Raw genomic sequence first — 14,055 nt, 5'->3', positions numbered from 1 at the left:
CTAAGAGAGTATCCTTCCAATCCATCCCAGACTGCCCTTCTTCAGGAAGCTGAAGCTCTGCTTCGTCTCCGTGTCATCGAACCAGTTCCGTTGGAACAGCAGAACAGGGGTTTTTACTCCTGTTACTTCCTAGTTCCGAAGAAGACAGGCGATTTGCAACCCGTTCTGGATCTCAGGGCTCTCAACAAATTGTCCCTGGCATCCCTTTACCCCCTTCTACATCAGAACGGCTGGTTATGCTCTCTAGATCTCAAGGAGGCTTATACTTGTATTCCCATTCATCCAGCCTCCCGTCAATATCTCAGATTTCGGGTGGGGAATCTGCATTACCAATACAGAGTGCTACCCTTTGGCCTGGTTTCATCTCCCACAGTGTTCAAGTACCTGGTGGTGGTAGCAGCAGCTCTAAGGAACCATGGTCTTCAGGTGTTCCCCTACCTAGACGACTGGCTCATCAAGGATTCAACATCTCAGGGGGTTATTGTAGTGACCCAACGGACTACGTGGTTCCTACAAGGTTTGGGATTCGAAATCAACTTTCCCAAATCCCAACTTCAGCCCTTTCAGAATCTACAGTTCGTTCTGGACACTCCAACTCAATTCCTTCCGCAACAACGTGTGGAGGCTCTTCAACTCTGTCATGAAGTGTCTTCGCGCTCTTCAATCTCGGCGAGACACATGATGGTACTCCTAGGTCACATGGCCTCCACAGTACACGTGACTCCTTTTGCCAGACTTCACCTTAGAATTCCTCAGTGGACCCTAGTATCTCAGTGGACGCAGGCTTGCAACCCACTCTCGACACATTATAGTTGCTCCGTTGAGACGGTCTCTCCGCTGGTGGATGCTCTCTTCCAATCTCTCCAGAGGCTTGCTGTTTCAAATGCCCCCTCATCAAAAGGTCCTCACAACAGATTCCTCGACCTACGCTTGGGGGGCTCATCTCAATGGTCTCCGTACTCAAGACCACTGGACCAGTACGGATCGTCAGTGTCACATCAATCTGTTGGAACTCAGAGCGATCTTCAATGCTCTCAAAGCTTTTCAACATCTTCATGACCAGGTAGGCCTCATTCGAATGGACAACCAAGTCGCCATGTACTATGTCAACAAACAGGAGGGGACAGGATCTCCCTCCATTTGTCAAGAAGTTCTGAAGGTTTGGGATTGGGCAATCCTCCACAACACCTTCCTCAAAGCTGTCTATATCCAAGGGGTGAAAAAGTGTTTGGCGGAAAAATTGAGTCGTCTTCTGCAACCTCACGAATGGACATTCAATTCCTCGCCTCTTCATCACATTTTTTCACAGTGGGGAACGCCTCAGATAGATCTCTTTGCAGCTCCCCACAACCACAAACTGCCCCAGTTCTGCTCCAGGATCTATTCTCATCACCTCGAGACAAATGCTTTTCTACTGGAATGGATGAACCTTTTTCTATTTGCATTCCCTCCATTCCCTCTCATTCTCAAGACTCTTGTCAAGTTGAAGAACAATCATGCCACCATGATTCTGTTAGTTCCTCGGTGGCCAAGACAACCTTGGTGCTCCCTTCTACTTCAACTCAGCAGCATGGAGCCATACCTCTACCAGTTTTTCTATCTCTGCTTACACAGAGTCAAGGATCTCTACTTCATCCCAACCTGCAGTCTCTACATCTGACAGCTTGGTACCTCTCAACATAACTCCTCTTCAGTTTTCTCAACCTGTAAGAGACATTGTAGAGACTTCTAGAGAGCCTGCCGCTAGACTATGCTACCACCAAAAATGGACTAGATTTGCTACGTGGTGCATCTCTCATGATAAGGAGCCTCAAGATTCCTCCTTATCTTCTGTTCTAGATTATCTTTTGCACTTATCCACCTCTGGCCTCAAGTCTACATCGATCCGAGTCCAGCTCAGTGCATTTGTTGCTTTTCATCAGCCTGTTGAAGGGAAACCCCTCTCTGCTCATCCGGTGGTTTCCAGATTCATGAAAGGACTTTTCAATGTCAAGCCTCCTCTCAAACCGCCTCCAGTGGTTTGGGATCTCAATGTTCTTGCTCAATTGATGAAGCCTCCATTTGAACCAATGTCTACCGCTCATCTGAAGTATCTCACTTGGAAAGTGGTTTTTCTCATTGCCTTCATATCTGCTCGAAGAGTCAGTGAGCTGCAATCATTAGTTGCTGATCCACCTTTCACAGTTTTCCATCATGACAAGGTGGTCGTTCATACTCAATTCTTACCTAAAGTGGTTTCAGAATTTCATCTCAACCAATCTATTGTTCTTCCAGTGTTTTTTCCAAGATCTCATTCTCATCCTGGAGAATCAGCTCTTCATACTCTGGACTGCAAGCACGCTTTGGCCTTCTACTTGGAACGCACCAAACCACACAGAACTGCTTCTTAACTTTTTGTCTCCTTCGATCCTAACAAGTTGGGACATCTCTAAGCCAATCTCTAAGCCAGAGGTAGGGAACTCTGGTCCTCGAGAGCCGTATTCCAGTCGGGTTTTCAGGATTTCCCCAATGAATATTGTGAAAGGGAAGCTCTTGTCACAGTGAAAACTACTGCTAAAACTCCCCAACATGCAGCACAAGGTCCTGTAAAACCCTGCGTGGAGCCAGTACAGCTGGCTCAGCCAAGAGAATGCAAGCAAAGGCAGGTCCCTGCACAGCTGAAGAGCCAGTTAGGGAAGGCTCTGAAAACACCTAAGTTCCCCTATCACTCCTTTCACCAAGGCAGGGAGAAACCTGACACCAATTTGCAGAGGGGTGGAGTCAGACCCCGGAGTGTGGAGACTGGGAAGCCTCAAAGGGAAAGGCAGTTAGAGTGGAGGAGGAAGGACACAGCTGGGACTGATGAGAGAAGCCAAACCACTCACGGAGGTTCCAGGTCTCAGAGGATGCCTAAGCCCCAGCATGATCGTATGGCAGGAAGCCAGCTCCTAAGGAGAGGTGGTACAACACTTGGGAGGTACAGTGACTGGCAGCTTAAACCCCAGAGAGAGGGGCTGGGAAATTATCCCTAGGGAAATGCTGCAGGCTATTTGGCAGACCTGCAGGAAGGGGGATGGGATGCACAGCCTGGGAGGAATGAGGACATGCTAAGCCAGAGTTCCCATGAGGGTGAATGGGAAATGTGCAGTGTCCCGAGTGATAATGTAAGTGTGGAGGACATGGACCTGGGAGTATACAGTATGTGAAAGTCCTCAGCTAATTTCATGAAGAAAGTTCTCCATTGTTTTTTTTTTCACACTGAAGCCAAAGCACGATTGCTGGCAGAGCTGAGGCAGTTCTGCCTAATTAGGTGAGAAAAGCTTGTCTGAAGATAGAGAGCTGAGAGGTGAAAAGGGTTGACACAAGCCATGCTCAGCTATAAAGCCAGAAGTTGTTGGGGTCCAGAGAGACCAGTAAATCCCAGTGGGGATATGAGCCGATGAAGGCACTGAACTGATGTAACATTTTGAGTTTATATTATCTTTCTTTTGATAAGGATGGGCAATCCAGCTCCCCTAAGACTCACCTGGACTGTGATATAGTAGCGTGCAGGATGCACCCAAAGGACTCTAACAAACCAATGTGAATATTTTCTTTTGTTTTCTTTTCTTTCCTTTTTACTTTGGGACACTAATAAACCTGGTACTGTTTTTCAAGGAATCCGGTATCCGGGTCTTCCTTTCACGACCATATAAAAGGTGTCCTAAAATTCTTACTTGTGGACCGAGCCTGAGTTTCCCACCTACTCGGGGACGGGCCCGGCCACAATATGCATGAGATCTATTTGCAAGCACTGCTTTCAATGCATATTTATTGGGGAAATCCTGAAAATCCGACTGTAATACGGCTCTTGAGGACCGGAGTTCCCTACCCCTGCTCTAAGCGTACCATCTCCAACTGGATGGCTGCTTGTATCTCTTTCTACTATGCCCAGGCAGGATTACAACTATAGTCGAGTCACAGCCCACAAAGTCAGAGCAATGGCACTTCAGTGGCTTTCCTCAGATCCATACCTATTGAGGAAATTTGCAAAGCTGCTACCTGGTCCTCGGTTCATACTTTCACTTCTCACTATTGTCTGGATGTTTTCTTCAGATGGGATGGCCATTTTGGCCAGAGAGTATTACAAAATTTATTCTTCTAAGTTGCCAATGCTCCAACCATCCCATTCTGGTTAGTTTGGAGGTCACCCATATGTGGGAATAGGCTGCCTGCTTGTCCTGGGATAAAGCGCAGTTACTTACCATAACAGTTGCTATCCAGAGACAGCAGGCAGCTATTCTCACAACCCACCTACCTCCCCTGGTTGGCTTCTCTGCAAGCTATCTGAACTGAGGAGACACGCCCTGCGCTGGGCGGGAAGGCACTCGCGCATGCGCGGTGCAGCTGACTCGAAACTTCTATGTTTCTAAAAAGCAAGTCTGCTTGCGAGGCTGTCCGCATCTGGTGTCCATGTTTGACGTCACCCATATGTGAGAATAGCTGCCTGCTGTCCCTGGATAACAACTTTTACGGTAAGTAACTGTGTTTTCTTCAAAGCAAACAGAAAGCCCATAACTTCAATTGGCCAAGCTTAAAAACAGAATAAAACACAGAACAGACCTGAATGTGGCTTCTAGTTCATTGCAAATGGAGGTATGCAGCCGCACAATGCTGACATCATTGTGTCATCATTAAAGTGCACCTGCAAGGTATAAAGCCACAAGTAAAAGACAGGCCGGGAGTTGAACTCACAACCTCTGGAAGATCAGTACAGTGCTTTTACTCATTGAGCTATACCACCTTCCAACCCAGTTTCTCCAACTCCCCTGTCATGTTATAGCTTAGTGATCTGCTAAGGTAAAATCTGCTTAGCTATCATCTCACAGTTAGCTGAGATAAAAGACTGGTAGTTCAATGGCTTAAAGCACTGCTTTCATTGTTCCAAAAGCCAGAATCTCAAGTAGGGTTCAATAAATGTGACATGGATTCAAATACTGCTGTTTATATTAAATGCAAACTCAACTTTTGGAATAGATTGTTTCTAGTATTGCTAATGTTGTGCTATTTGAAATAAAAATTAGATTGGATTGGTCTCTAGCTTGTAATTTTGTTTAAAATGATTATTGTGTCAGCTGAAGCACATGAGGGAGTCGAACCCAGACCAGGCTCATACTCCAACCTTCATTCTAACCGCTGTGCTATACAATAAGCCATAAAATGATAGCAATTCTAGTTTGATTATACTGTTCCATTTAGGCATCGTTTGGGCTGTAGCTTCGGCGTGCTTGCGGCTCCATAACTGAGCACACGAAGCATGCCGAAACGGCTGCAGTTAAGCATATCTCAACCTCTTCCCCTGACTGAAAGAAGCCACCAAGTGAAGGCACCTCTTTGCACCTGGTTCATCCTCTCCAGCTCTCATCTAATCTCATTTTCTCAAATATTATGCTGGTTGCAGGCTGTGAGGCAGAAGACATGCCAGCTACCCTGTTTGCCATCCTCTAAGGGCCTCCCCACTTCTCTCCTTTGCAGCCTGGACCTCATGGAACACTACATAAGACAAAGGTCAATGTGACGAAGTAGCTGAGGTGGTGTTTATTACGGAAACACTACTGCCCGGCTGATACTCAATATAAATAAGCACAAGGTGAAAAATGGTATAAGATTTTTATTGCACAGTCCAGGAAAGCAGCTTGCAAGTGTAATATGACGCAGGTCCTACTTTTGGTGGAACAATGGTCTACTACTTGGCAGCTGAGTTTTAATGCCAAAAAGTGTAAGGTTATGCACCTTGGTAGCGGAAACCACTGCAGAATTTACACCCTGAATGGTGAGACCTTAACAAGAACTGTTGCAGAACGGGACCTGGGAGTAATCATTAGTGAAGATATGAAGACTGGAGAAAGCTTCATCTAAGGCTGGACAAATGCTGGGTTGCATCCGTAGAAGTTTTGTCAGCCGAAAGCCCGACGTTGTAATGCTGCTGTACAGGTCCATGGTAAGACCTCATCTGGAATATTGTGTTCAGTTTTGGAGGCCACATTATCACAAGGATGTGCTGAGAATGGAGTCGGTTCAGCGAATGGCCACTAGGATGGTCTCAGGAATCTCATATGAAGAACGTCTAGATAAGTTGTAGCTATACTCTCTTGAGGAATGCAGAGAGAGGAGAGACATGATAGAGACGTTCAAATATGTTACTGACCGTATTAAGGTGGAAGAAGACATCTTTTTCCTTACAGGACCTACGATAACAAGAGGGCATCTGTTAAAAATCAAGGGTGGGAGATTTCATGGTGACATTAGGAAGTATTTATTCACCGAAAGGGTGGTTGATCGTTGAAATGATCTTCCACTTCAGGTAGTTAAGGCCAGCAACGTGCTCAATTTTAAGAAAAGATGGGATAAACGTGTGGGTTCACTTCGAGGAAGTGCTTAGGGGGAAGGGTTCTTGTGTGGGCAGACTTGTTGGGCCGAAGGCCCTTTTTTTGCCATCATATTCTATGTTTCTATGACCATCTTTCTTGATTTGTATTTGGGGATGACAACAACGAGGCAAGAGAGATGTCTGTACCAACCGTTAGTCTCAACCAGGATTCTATTCTTCTAGGACTTCATATGGTCTTTATAAAGACCTAGGACTTTTTTACCTTATAATATATGTTGTTTTAAATAAATGTGACTAACAGTTGATACAGACATCTCTCTTGCCTCTTTGTTGCGCTCTTTGTGCTTTTGTCGAGGCCAGCTCTGTAATGTTGATGCCCATTTCTAGTGTAGCTGGTTTTAAGAAAGGTTAGGAAAAGTCCATAGTCTGTATATTGAGAAAGACATGGGGAAAGCCACTGCTTGCCCTGGATTAGTAGCATGGAATGTTGCTACTCTTTGGGTTTTGGTCAGGTACTAGTGATCTGGATTCGCCACCGTGAGAATGGGCTTCTGCATTGGAGCACAGTACCCTTCTCAGTTACTACTCCTGCAAGCGAACTTAGGTGTGTTTTGCTCTGCTCTGCTTCTCTTTATTATTTTCAGGAGGATTCTCAGGGGTGGGAGTCTATGATTGTGGTTCATCTGACGGGCAGCCAAAAGGATTCCTTCGGTTGAGGTCTGATCAATTTCTGAGGCAGAAATCCTTTTCCTGCAGCCAGACTGATTCAGACAAACAGACACCAGAAGTCACAGTGAGTACTCCCATTATTTCCAGTGGGGAACACGGGGGTGGTGGTGGTGAGGGGGAGTCTGGAGTAGAGAGTTGCGCGGGGACAGAAATCAAACTCGTCCCCGTCCTTCCTGCTAGGAGTCAAACCTGTCCCCGCAAGAATGAAATCCGTCCCCGCCCATCACTATAAACTTCAGAAGTAGTTATTTAATTTAATTATGCTACTGAATTAAAGGCTCTGGTAGTGATCCATTTACAAATAAGCAAAGATACTTTAATTAATTTGGAAATATTAATTGAGAAGAATTCATACTTTATAAATGGGTTTCTACCACAGCCTCTAATGTAAATGTAAATATAAAATATAAATACTCATCTGATGAGGACCCTCAAGCTGTCAGCTGAGGACTTCATCTGCAGTTGGCCTTGGGTCCCCTTTGCCTAGCTTGGCAGGCAGCAGTAGCGTCCAAGTCACAGATCATGGCACCTCAGTGGTTTATGGATGCTGTCAGCGACTGCTGTGCTTGTTGGAGGGGAGTTCTTGCCATCTCTAGAGGAGGTCCTCTGCTGGCAGTGCTTGGGGAATCCCACCAGCCACAGCAAGGGTCAGTAAGTACTTCAACACTGTAGAAATAAAACCAGAAATGCATTTCCTTTTCTTTTGAACACAATACAAAGACATCTCTTATATACATTTCCCAAAGCTAACATATTTTAGTCAATAAATTCTGTTTTTACCTTTGTTGTCTGGAAACTTCTTTTTCCATCAAGTTGATCCCAGTTTCTTTTTTCTGCTTTCCCATCTTCTGTAAATTCTTCTGTTACTGTTCATTGGTTCCTCCTACCATGGTCCAGCATTTATCCCTTTCTCATCTTTCGCCCCTGCCCACCAGCCCCATGCCCGACATTTCTCCTGTTCTATCAACCCTCTCCAGCACCATGCCACATCTCTCCCTCCATTCTCTTCACCACTATATTCAACATTCCTCCCTCTTGCATCCCTTCAATGTGTCCCACTGTTCCCTTTCCACCACATTTTTCTCCCTTTCATCTTTCTCTTCCCTATCATCTGTACCTCACTCCCTCCCTATGACCAAAAATTCTCCTCTTTCTTCCATTCCCCTTATACACAACCATCTCTCTTTCCCGCTCACTGACACACCCACTCCCAATTCTCCCTTTCTATTCCCTCCCCCACCTCAGCATCTCTTTCCTTCCCTTCCTCTCTCCCAAGTTCATGCCTTCTGTGTCCAAAAATGCACTCCCTTCCCCCCCTTCATATCGAGTCCAGATAACAGCAGGGGTTGGAGGCAACTCGAGCAGAGAGGCTCGTCTTCTTTTCTTGCCTGCATCACGCCATTTGTAACCGACCTGGAAGTCTTCCACTGAAGTCAGAGCTAACGTCTGAGGGAAGGCTTCGTGTCAGTCTGGCGGTGGCTTAGATGTCAGGTGGGAGCCTGGGAGGGGGTAGATACTGGATGTAGTAGGTGAGAGAAGACAGACTGTAGATAGAAAGGGGGAGGGATCAGACACACTGGATGAAAAGGGAAAGATAACAGACAAGCTGAAATGCCTGGGGAGAGAGAAAAAGACATGATGGATGTAAAGGAGAGTGGAGGGGAGGAAGACATGTTATCCCCCTTTTGCAAGAAGCCCACTGGTTGCCAGTGGAACACAGAATCACTTACAAAATTCTTCTATTAACATTTAAGACCAGACAAAACAATCAACCCAAATTTCTTAATAATCTTCTTACCCTTTATAATCCTTCTAAGACTCTTAAGATCGACAACCAATAATAACCTTTCCATTTCATCTCTAAAGTATATAAATACAAAGAGGTCTACTGTCTTCTCTGTTACCACCCCTTCTCTCTGGAATAGTATCCCAAATTACTTATGCAAAGAATCAATTCTTAATAATTTTAAGACGATGCTAAAGACATTTCTCTTTCTTGATGCCTTCGAGACCTAACTGTCCTTTTAAAGGCAATTGAGTTCAACATTATTTATAGCAGCCCCTCCTATTGTTTTTTCCCTAATTGTTCTCTTTTACTTTGACTATTGTACTTCTTGACTTTTTACCCTTTGTTCCTGTTTGTCTTTGTTTTTAAAAGTCTTCGTAAGTTATTGTTACTGTTTGGTGATGCTTTGTCAGCTTAAATTTTTATTTTAGCTAAAGTATGTTTTTATGATGATGTACACCACCTAGAAGGTTGATTGGGCGATATAAGAAATTTTAAATAAACTTGAAACTTGAGGGGGAAGATGCAGATGGAAGGGAGGAAAGAGAAAGATGGGGTAGACACTGAATAGAAGAGAGAGAAAAAGAAATGAAGCAGATGCTGGGCTGAAAGAAGGGAGAGAAAGATGGGCAGATGCTGGATGGAAAGGCGAGAGAGAAGGGTACAGAGGGGGCAGATGCTGGGGAGAAAGAAGGAAGAGAGGAGACAGATGCTGGGTAGAAACAGGAGAGAGAGGGGCAGATGCTGGATGGAAGGGAGAAAGGGGCAGATGCTGGATGGAAATTGAGGAGAGAGAAAGGACAAATGCTGGATAGAAGGGGAGCAGAGTGAGAGAGAAGGGTCTACACTAGATGGAAGTGGGAGAGAGAGGGGGAAATGCTGAATGATGGGAGAGAAAAATGATAGAATTAGTGACAGACTTTGAAATAAGAAGTGGAAAAAGAGAGCCAGAGTAAGGGAAAGAAATGGCAAGACCATCCAAACTCACGGGGCTTCAGAAAGCTGGATCATTTCGGTAGTGGCAGAGCAGCTTTCATCCTCACTTGCTGCAGTCCAAGATCCCAGGTCGCAGCTCCTCGCTGGGTTGTCGCAGCTTTGGCTCACCAGCCCTCGGCTTCCACCAATCCTCACTCAGCTCTGAGCCACAGATCGCGGCTCATGCAGCAGAACCGGGCCCTGCACGCTGCATGTGTCCGGCAAAGTTAACACTGTTACAGCTCATTTCGGGTTTGTCCCGGGGGGTGGGGGAGGACTTTGTTCGCCCGCTCTAGCCTGCACGTGAAACCTCCTGATGAATCAGCAGCAACAGTCTCTGTCATGTAGCATGGAGCTCAGCACATAGGCACACAGATTCTGGTCCATCGCGCCCAGCAGTCCGCTCCTGCGGCGGCCCCCAGGTCAAAGACCAGTGCCGTAACTGAGACCAGCCCTACCTGTGTACACTCTGGTTCAGCAGGAACTTGTCTAACTTTGTCTTGAATCCCTGGAGGGTATTTCCCCCTATAACAGCCTCCGAAAGAGCGTTCAGTACTCCACCACTCTCTGGGTAAAGAAGAACTTCTTTACGTATGTACGGAATCTTTCCCCTTTTAACTTTAGAGAGTGCCCTCTCGTTCTCCCTACGTTGGAGAGGGTGAACAACCTGTCTTTATCTACTAAGTTTATTCCTTTCGGTATCTTAAAATGTTTCTATCATGTCCCCTCTCAGTCTCCTCTTTTCAAGAGAGAAGAGGCCCAGTTTCTCTAATCTCTCCCTGTACCGCAACTCCTCCAGCCCCTTTACCATTTTAGTCGCTCTTCTCTGGACCCTTTTGAGGAGTTCCTTGATTACCCTCGGATGGATGCCATCCGGTCCAGGGGATTTATTATTTTTAAGCCTATCAATCTGCCTGCATACCTCTTCTAGATTGACCGTCAACCCTGTCAGTTTCCCATTTTTGTTTCCCGTGTATAGCCTATTGGCTTCTGGTATGTTGTGTATATCCTCTTCGATAAACACAGATGCAAAAAATGTGTTCATTTTGTCGGCAATAGCTTTGTCCTTCTTTAGCACTCTCTTTATTCCATGGTCATCCAGCATGGTCAACCGCTTCCTTCGCAGGTTGTTTCCCCATAATATATCGAAAGAACGGCTCGAAGTTTTTTTCCTCCTTGGCTCTTTTTTCCTCGTAGTCTCTTTTGGCCCCTTTTACCACCTTATGGCACCTGCTTTGATGCTGTTTGTGCTTTTTCCAGTTTTCGTCCGTTTTTGACCTTTTCCATTCTTTAAACCAGGGGTCCCCAAAGTCCCTCCTTGAGGGCCGAATCCAGTCGTGTTTTCAGGATTTCCCCAATGAATATGCATGAGATCTATGTGCATGCACTGCTTTCAATGCATATTAATTGGGGAAATCCTGAAAACCTGACTGGATTCGGCCCTCAATGAGGGACTTTGGGGACCCCTGCCTTAAACAAAGTCTTCTTGTCTCTGATCGCTTCCTTCACTGCTACAGTGAGCCACGCTAGTTCCTTGTTCTTTTTCCTCTTAGAACCTTTGCTTATGAATGAGCCCTCGCTATACCCATCTTAATATTAAACTGTATCATGCAGCGATCACTGGATGCCAGATGATCACCCACTGTAATATCAGAAACACTTTCCCCGTTTGTAAGCACTAAGTCCAGTATGACTCCATCCTGTGTGGGTTCCTTTACCAACTACTGGAACAGTTCTCCTTGTAGAGAATCCAGAATCTCCCTACTTCTAGAAGACCCTGCAATATGGATACTGCAATCAACATCCAGCATGTTAAAATCACCTATTAGCAAGACTTCCCCTTTTTTAGATACATTCTGAATGTCTACTATTAAATCTCTATCTACTTCTTCCGTCTGTGAAGAAGGCCTGTATATCACACCAATGTAAATATATTCACCATTTCCTCTTTCAAATTGATCCACAGTGCAATTGTGTGGCTTTAATATGTTCTTTAACATATAACGCATACTACCTCTTCCTTTTCTTCCTACCCTGTCTTTCCTAAACAGATTATAGCCCGGTATAACTAGATCCCAGTCATGGTTCTTCTGTGAACCATGGGGGGGTTGGGTTCTTGGTTGGGATATGGGCATGGATATAACAGGAATTGCTACTCCAGAAATCTAGGAGAATAGCTTTGAAATGTGTTCTTAGAACTCTGGTTGCATTCTGAGCCACCTTCATATTGGTATGCATAAGTCTTGTGTTCTGGAATCTAATGGAGGTACAGGGCATTCTACCCATAGAAGAAGATTTGTGGTTTAGGATCCCTATCTTGGTTCTCTTCCTCAAGAGCATGTAGTTTAATTGTTAATGTTTTAGATGGCCCCTTTAGACCTGTAACATTAGACCTGGGTTTGTATCGGTTCCATGTGAATTATTGTTGGTGGGGTGATCTGGAGATGATGAAGGCATTTGGGAATGCATCTGGGGATGGTGAAGGCAAGTAGTTGAGCTAAGGGATATGTGTTGGCTGGAAGGTGGGGGGTTCCCTCTTGTTTGTTCTATCTACTGGAGAGAGCTATAAGAGTACAGGCTCTCTCTGGTTTAAGTTTGTCAGTAGTTGGCAAAATTATACGCACCTCAGGGGTTTCTTAGATGTTATATTTCTTCTTCATTTAAGCACATTGTTTATGCTGCTTTCGATAAAGTGAGGAAAAGGATGCCATTGTAAAAGAATTGAACAATTTGAGCATTGCATGGTTGAATATATCTTTATTTGACTGTTCAATAAAACTGTTTTAAACATAAGAATGTTTATCCCAGGACAAGCAGGCAGCATATTCTCTACAGTGGGTGACGTCACTGACGGAGCCCCTAACAGTCGTTTTCGCAAGCAGACTTGCTTGAAGACCTTCAAGCTTGCAATTGGTCCGCGCATATGCGCGTGCCCCTCCCACCTGGTCTAGCGCATGCGTCTCCTCAGTTCTCTGTTTTCCGTAGAGCCAGAAGCACTGCTTCCCTGCTTCGCGCGATATCGTTGTCCCTTTTGCACCACGGCTTGTTTGGTTAGTTTCTTTTGAGTCTCTGTGCTCGTGTCTGTTTTTTTCTTCTTTTTATTTGTTTTTCGGTTCGTACATTTTTGACCGGCCGCCTGGCCTCGCGGGGCCGCAGCTGTCTTTTTTCTTATGTTCCGGCCTTGTTCCGGGTTTAAAAACTGTACTAAGTGCAACCGGGTTATCTCCATCACCGACCCTCATCGTTGGTGTGTGGAGTGCCTGGGTGCAGAGCACCGCGCTGAGTCATGCCCCCATTGTGTGACTTTGCAAACTCGAGCACTTCGTCAGAGGCTGGCCAAGATTCTCCAACTCTTTGGTCCCATGGATCCTGCAGGACAGGCCTTGAGCTCGGCCTCGGTGCCCTCGTTGGGTGCTTCTTCCTTGAAGTCCTCTGCCTCGAAGTCCCCGTTGGCCTCGAAGGCTCCAGCCTCGGCCCCTCCTGTTATTCCGGCCTCGGGTAAGTCTCCTCTTTCCTCCTCAGGTGTGCCAGAAAAGAAGCCTACCTCCTAGTCTCATACCAGTGCCGCCTTGTCGGCATCTTCGAGACATCATTCTAAGCGTGCCTCCTCACGTAGGGAATACTCTTCCTCGAGGTCGTCCCCGAAGGAGTGCACTCCTGCACCTAAGACCCAACCACCTTTGGTCTCAGTGCCTATGTTCGAGGACATGCTTAAGGCTATTCTTACCACGCAGCTTTCCTCAGTGGTGAGCCAACTGGTCCCGACTTCGACGCCTCTGACCTCGGTTTTGACCCAGTCTCGGTCTGACCAGCCTAAGCGTCCCCTCGTTTCTCGAAGCCCTGCCCGCAAGACTCACCGGGTTCCCTTGAGTGATTTTTCATCCCCCGAGTCACCTGTAACTTTTTGGGGTTCCAGACCAGGGGGTCGTTTTTCCCCCGCTACTTTGTCGAGGTTTGCCCCTCCTAAGAAGCCCCAGGCTTCTCCGCCCCTTTGGGGCAGGTCTCTACCCGCGAAACCTTCTAGACACATGCTTGTCCTCGAATTGGACTCGGGATTGTGTTCCCCATCGAGGCAGCTACCAGCCTCTAAGGGGTCTTCTTCGAAACCAGTGAAGGACTTCTCTTTTACCCAGTCTTCACCGAGGCACCGCCAGTTACTTCCTCGGACCCTGGGGTCTTCCCCGGCCCACTTAGCATGGGGTTGTTCCTCGACGCC

General features: G+C 46.2%; 1 protein-coding gene across 10 annotated transcripts in view; it reads left to right on the top strand.

Annotated features, from left to right (window-relative positions):
- The window catches only part of ATG4B (autophagy related 4B cysteine peptidase), a 669,563-nt gene that overhangs the window by 158,550 nt on the left and 496,958 nt on the right, over positions 1 to 14,055 (top strand). The window contains exon 3 of one of the 10 annotated variants that reach the window (XM_033957653.1): positions 6,994 to 7,142. The exons of the other annotated variants lie outside the window; for them this stretch is intronic. The gene's annotated coding sequence lies outside the window, so the exon portion shown is untranslated. The remainder of the gene's footprint in view (positions 1 to 6,993; positions 7,143 to 14,055) is intronic. 10 annotated transcript variants of the gene reach the window in all.

Source organism: Geotrypetes seraphini, chromosome 9, assembly GCF_902459505.1.
Source record: "Geotrypetes seraphini chromosome 9, aGeoSer1.1, whole genome shotgun sequence".
Lineage (NCBI taxonomy): Eukaryota > Metazoa > Chordata > Amphibia > Gymnophiona > Dermophiidae > Geotrypetes > Geotrypetes seraphini.
The sequence above is the reverse complement of the archived record's forward strand: the minus strand, read 5'-3'. Positions and strand labels throughout refer to the sequence as shown.